Source organism: Sceloporus occidentalis, unplaced genomic scaffold, assembly GCF_023333645.1.
Source record: "Sceloporus occidentalis isolate IW3139 unplaced genomic scaffold, rSceOcc1.0.p SCAF_1, whole genome shotgun sequence".
Taxonomy (NCBI): domain Eukaryota; kingdom Metazoa; phylum Chordata; class Lepidosauria; order Squamata; family Phrynosomatidae; genus Sceloporus; species Sceloporus occidentalis.
The window spans coordinates 77,489,765-77,496,509 of NW_028316981.1; the positions used below are offsets into that span (position 1 = coordinate 77,489,765).

At 44.3% G+C, this 6,745-nt stretch overlaps 1 pseudogene; it reads left to right on the forward strand.

The window, feature by feature from the left end:
- The first annotated feature begins 4,313 nt into the window (after window positions 1–4,313).
- LOC149321641 (actin, cytoplasmic pseudogene) lies at window positions 4,314–5,513 on the forward strand (annotated as a pseudogene).
- The last annotated feature ends 1,232 nt before the right edge of the window (window positions 5,514–6,745 follow it).

Genomic DNA, 6,745 nt, shown 5'->3' on the forward strand with positions numbered 1-6,745 from the left:
TTTGCATGGGTGTTTTTTTAGAGTCCGCTACTAACAGAGCTGGTTGCCTTCCGAAACATCCCCCTCTCCTTATTTTTAGAAGTTAAAAGAAGATGACAAAGAAAGGCCATGAATCTAAAGGGTATCCTGTGCATCACATTTACAGCTCTCTTGCTGTGAGTGGCTAATATGAACAAATCCTTTCCCGTGCTGAATTAATTGCTAGAGGTGCCTGAGCCAGCAACCTGAATGTATTGTGCTTTCCCTGAATGTGTAACAGTATCTGAACAGTCATGGCATTAATAAACCACACACATAGACACAGAAACAGAAACAGAAACAGAAACAGAGAGAGAGAGAGAGAGAGAGAGAGAGAGAGAGAGAGAGAGAGAGAGAGAGAGCGTGCATTATTTAATTTATTTAAACCCTGTGTTTCCTCCAGTGATCTCAAGACAATGTTCATGGTTCTGCTTTATCCCCACAACAACCCTGTGAAGTAGGCCAGGCTCAACGAGAACAACTGGCCCAAGGACATCCAGTGAATTTCATAGCTAAGTGAGGATCAGAAACTGGATCCCCCAAGTCCCATGCAACACTCTAAGCATTACACTACACTCTTATTATGGTAATTTGCTCAGTTCAGGCTTTCCAGTGGTCCCTTCAAAACCCACAAGGCCCTTTTGAACTGAAAAACAGCAGATGATTTTGTAGCTATGGTCAAAGGGGAGGGGATGCTGATCCCCTTGAGACCTGAAGGAAATGGCACCATCCCATTACCACTCACAACCTACAACTGCTAAAGGTTCTGCCTTAACAAAAATTCTAGGGACCCTACTAGGAAATGTGGGGGCACAAGTAGTACATCATTTCCCAGCAGACTTTTAGTTTGCTATGTGTGCAGTTTTGCTGGGAAATAATATCCACACTCCTTGCATGCCATGTTTCCAAGTAGAATCACTATGATATTGCAGCAGTGAACACTATGAAGTTTATCGCATAGGCCCTGAAACGGGCCCGTTGCGTCTTACAATGGGGGCACGCACGGAACAGGATGGGGCTTGGGACCGCATTTTATTGTACAAGGGAACGCCGCCGCCACTGCCACCGGGCGTTCCAATCACGTCCTCCCTCCGTTCCAGAGGGCACGATTTTTGAGAACACTTTAGAATAGTTCTTAGAAATCGCGCCCTCTGGAATGGTTGGAGGATGCGATTATAATGCCCGGTGGCAGCGGTGGTGTTCCCTTGTGCAGTAAAATGCAGTCCTTAGCCCCATCCCGTTCCGTGCGCGCCCCTGCGTGCACCCGTTTTAGGGCCCGTGTGATAAACTTCTATGATACTGCAGCAGAGACCCATGAGAAATCACAAAAATGGCAGGCGCAAGACAAGCAGCACAGGGGCTGTTTGTTTTCAACCTCTGCACAAAGGCACTTGAGAACTTCCAGAAAGCAGTTTTTCATGTGAGACAAGCTCAAGCTTAGGTCCAGACTATTTGAGAGATGCCATCTCCCCATATAAACTGGCTAGAGCCCTAAGATCTTCCGAAGAAGGCTTTCTCTCAGTCCCACCACCATCACAGGCTCACGTGGTGAGGACATGAGAGAGAGCCTTCTCGGTGGCTGCTCCCGCCCTCTGGAATGCCCTTCCATGGGAAGCAAGGCTGGCCCCCTCCCTGCTTGCCTTCCCTTGGCAAGCAAAAACAATTTTATTCAGGCAAATTTTTAATGTGTAATCATGGGATGGCTTTTTTATATGGAGTATTTGCTATATGGGATGGGTATTGTGATTTTATTGTGGTTTTAATGTTTGCAATTTTATATTGTTTTTATGTGATGTTTCAATTGTTTTATTGCAATAAGAATTTAATTTGTGAGCCACCTTGCATCTCTTTCTGAGGGGAAATTAACATAGAAATTAAGTAAATAAATAAGCATTAATGGTGAGAGATCACCCTAGAACATGCTGTACTACTGTTTCGTGTCTCTTTGCACAACAGATGTTGTCTATTCTGTATAAACCAGATTATAGTGGAACTGTGGGACCATAGTGCACCATTACTTTCTTTCACATACAATCCAATAACAAAAAGGCCACACACACAAGTCAAGGCCCCTAGGGAGTTCAGTGAAAGCCACTGGACACTGAGAAGAAGCTGGATTCTCTTGGAGATGATGCCATAAAATCATATATGAATTTTTAAAGTTCCGTAACCTTCTTCTATCTCAGTTTTTTACCGATGAAATTTTTAAGTTGTGAAGAAGTGGACAAAATACTCACCCTACCCTACAGAGGCATCTCAGCCTAAACTGTAATAAAAAGATAAACCCATCAAAGATTAGAAGGTGATCAGATAGTAAACTTTACTTATTGACTGTCTTACATTTCCATTTAGCTTGGCTTCATCATTATTAGGTATCAGATAGCTGCTAAAAAATATACTGTATGCTAAGCACTTATTAAAGCTGAGTCTAAAAGGTTCACCTCTTCCGTTGTTAAGTATTTTATCAGTTTTGTTTCAGCTATTATTTGGAATGGCCATGTTTTATTGAGTTTATTATTTCATTCAGGTTGGCCACTGGCCAATCTTGCTGGGAAATCTAAACAAGTAACTTTTTAAAACTTTGATTTTATTATAAATCACCTCCACCACTCACTGAGTGGAGAGTTGATTCAGAAAAAAAAAATAGAATCCTAGACTCATAGAATTGGAAGAGACCACAAGGGCCATCCAGTCCAACCCCCTGCCATGCAGGAAATCTCAATCAAAGCATCCCCGACAGATGACCATCCATCCTCTGTTTAAAAACCTCTAAAGAAGGAGATTCCACTACACTCCAAGGGAGTTTGTTCCACTATCGAGAAGTTCCTCCTAATGTTGAGGTGGAATCTCTTTTCCTGTAGTTTGCATCCATTGTTCCGGTTCCTGTTCTCTGGAGCAGCAGAAAACAAGCTAGCTCCCTCTTCATTATGACATCCCTTCAAATGTTTAAACAGGACTATCACATCACCCTTTAGCCTTCTCTTCTCCAGGCTAAACATCTCCAGCTCCCTAAGTCATTCCTCATAGGACATGGTTTCCAGACCCTTCACCATTTTGGTCGCCTTCCTTTGAACATGCTCCAGTTTCTCCACATCCTTTTTTAATTGTGGTGCACAGAACTGGACACAATATTCCAGGTGGGGCCTGACCAGAGCAGAACAGAGTGGGACTATTACTTCCTTTGATCTAGACCAGGGGTAGGCAACCATTTTGAGCCGGGGGCCGGGTTGCTGTCCCTCAGACAACTGGGGGGCCGAAGCCAAAAAACAAATAATTAAATATTTTTTTTAAAATGTAAATAAATAAATAAACCAGGACAAATGTAGGACAAAATTTTCAAATGGAAGACACTTTTTATAAAAAAGTGGAGGACACGCGAAAAAAATTTGCTGATTTTTAAAAAAATGTTAATATCAATGCATGTTTCTGAGGCGTCTATAGACAATTGCCCCCCTTACCCCTGTGCGTGAGAGGCCAAAGGCCCCGGCGGCAATCGGCGGCAGGACCGGGCTGGGGCCGGTCCCAAGGCCTCGCCGGGCCGCATCCGGCCCGCGGGCCGCAGGTTGCCTACCCCTGATCTAGACACTATACTTCTGTTGATGCAGCCTAAAATTGCTTTGGCCTTGTTAGCTGCCGCATCGCACTGTTGACTCATGTTCAACCTGTCGTCTACTTGGACTCCTAGATCCCTTTCACATGTAGTCTCATTCAGCCAGGTGTCCCCCATCCTATATCTGTTCATTTCATTTTTCCGCCCTAAGTGCAGTACCTTACATTTCTCTGTGTTGAAATTCATTTTGTTAGCTTTGGCCCAGCTTTATAAATATAATATAAATGGATAACTACCCTTTTATACAGATATAAAAGATGGCATGCAATAGAACCAAATATCATAAAACATGAAAACCAACAAAAAATAATTAAAGGCATTGCAAACAGTAAAACAAAATAAAAGCACCCAAATCTTTGAAGATGTAAAATTAAAATTAAGTAGCTTACTGCCTTTCTAAAGGCAGTAATGGTATTTGTACACAGTGCACAAACCATGGAAGCTGTAAAAGCCTATCAGGTATGATGCAGTTGTCTTAGAATGAGTATCTCTCCATCTTGTCTCTCCACCATTATGATGTCATTCTGCTATTATTGATGTCGTAGGTAATTGTAATGGCACCATGGTACCTGTCTTCAGTGTTGTTAGGTCTATTTCTTTTCCCTAGAGGCTACAGCTGGGAGGGTCTCTCACTGTATGATCAAGTCAGGGTTAAGAGAAATAGCCTCTGAAAGATCACATCGCAATGACTTGCCACAAGACATACAAGAAACTTGATGCTGTTGACCACAGGCCTAGTTCCAGGGACCCACCGTCAGCCTCTGCCTCAGGACTATCTGAGAAATACAAGGACTATGCCGCCGTTGTAATAGACACAGGAACAGGCTATACCAAGAGTGGCCTTGCTGGAGATGAAAAGCCAAGGTCCATTGTGCCAAGTATTGTGGGGGTGCCCAGGTACAAAACAAGGGAAAGCCCTTTGTACTACATTGGGAAAAGTATCCCCAAAAAACGCTCAGAGGTGAGCACACATGTGGTGATGACTCATGGTGTGGTGACAGATTGGGATGCCTTAGAAATGCTGTGGCACCATGTCTTCTACACAGAGCTCAGTGTGTGCCCTGAAGAACTAGCTGTGCTGGTCACAGATGCACCCATGAGCCCAACTACTAACCGTGAGAAAATGGCAGAGCTGCTTTTTGAGAACTTTGAGGTTCCAGCCATGTTTGTTGCTCATCAGTCCCTTTTGTCTGTGTATTCCTATGGGCGTACTGGTGGGCTCGTGATTGGGTCTGGCTATGGGACATCCTATACTGCTCCTGTGCATGATGGATATGTCTTACCTCATGCCACCTACCGGCTGGACATAGCAGGGAGAGCCCTGTCAAACTACTTGGCCAAGCTGATGGGAGAATCTGGAAACCCTTTTCACAAAGATGAAATGGATGTGGTATGTCAGATCAAGGAAAGGTGCTGTTACATCCCTGAGGAATATGAGTCTGAACTGAATGCAGATGAGAAGAATTATCTCATGGACTACACTCTTCCTGACAGGCAGGTCATCTCCATTGGCAGTGAACGCTTTCGCTGCCCTGAGATCCTCTTCAATCCTACCATGCTGGGCTTCCCAGAGGTGGGGCTTCATATCCAGGCCGTAAACAGTATCAGAAAATGTAAGCCAGAGCGGCAAGCAGAGCTGCTTTCCCATGTACTGCTGGCTGGTGGCACCACCATGCTCCGTGGCTTCTCTGAAAGAGTTAAAAAGGAACTGCAGAAAATAGAGCCAAAGAGCAATGTAGGCATCTTGGCTTCCCCCAACCGCACCTTCTCTGCCTGGCTGGGGGGCTCCATTGTGGCCTCACTCAACTCTTTCCAGAATGTGTGGATCAGCCGCCAAGCCTACAATGAGAAGGGGCCATTTGTTGTCCACCGGCATTGCTTCTGATCTGGGAGGAGGGGAAAGGTGTGTTCAAGGGAAGTCACCCTGACAACATGCTATTGTTGAATGTGTAGCTGCTGAGTCCAATTCTTCATCCATTTCATAGAGGGGAAAGAACAGGGAATGTTACCACAATATTCTTTCCCAGTCTGGCAACCTCTGGATGTGTTGAACTACAACACCCTTCCAGGCTGAGTAGTGGGACTTACAATACAGCACATCTGGCAGGCCCCAGGTTGCAGCTCTATATAGCAAAATCTAGGAAATACTTAACAGGGTCATACATTAAAAATGTGATTGTGGCAGGTAAAACCTATATTGTAAATTACAGAAGAATGGTGTTGTATTTCACATACACACAGTCATAAAGGCTGTCTCATATGTGCCCACACACTCCAGTCGTGACTTCTCTCAGACTGCTCCCCTGCTTAGATGTCCCATCCCTCATAGTGACAGAATTCAGAGTTAAACTAGATGTTACCATGTCACCACCATTCGCACTTCTCATCCAAATCTTTCCCTAAAGTCCATGGACACCTCACCCAGATTCTGTGTCTCTTTCAGCTCCGTGTTTCTTTTTTACACACACTTGCACAGTGGCTGTGCAGCCAAGGCTTTACAGCTAAGAACAGTTGAGCATGTTGGGAGCAGGGCTGCAAGGTAAGAGGCAAAATCATCATAGATTATATGCAGCTCCTTCCATGACAAGATATTATAGTGTCTGCTAATGGACACTAATAGAGCTGAGCCCCAGCAAAAAGAAACTGAAGCATGGTCCTAGGCTAGTCCAAATTTCTGCTGTGGTCAAAAGACATCAACATAGACCAACCAAAGAATGTGTTTTTCCCAGTATAGGAGCAACTCATCGGAGATAGGCTGTGTGAGTGGTAGAGAACTTTGGACCCTTCAAATTTTGGGCCACAGCTCCTACATTCTATTACATTTGGCTATACTAGATGAAGCTGATGGACACTGCAGACAATGATATCTGAAGGGCCAAAGTTTCCCCATCTCTGGGCTACAGAATTGGTGCCATGGGATTATGGAAAGGAGCAAGGACAAAGTCCAAAGTCTTCACCACCTTCATTCTGTCTGCATGCATCCTTCTCTGTTATTTGCACATGTTAAACAACATTAAAGCTAACATACATTCATAGCTATCCCATAACCAGTGTAGACCAGCTATCCAGCTGAAAGCATGCCTTTGGGAATAGGAGTGATAATCCAATCATGCCTCT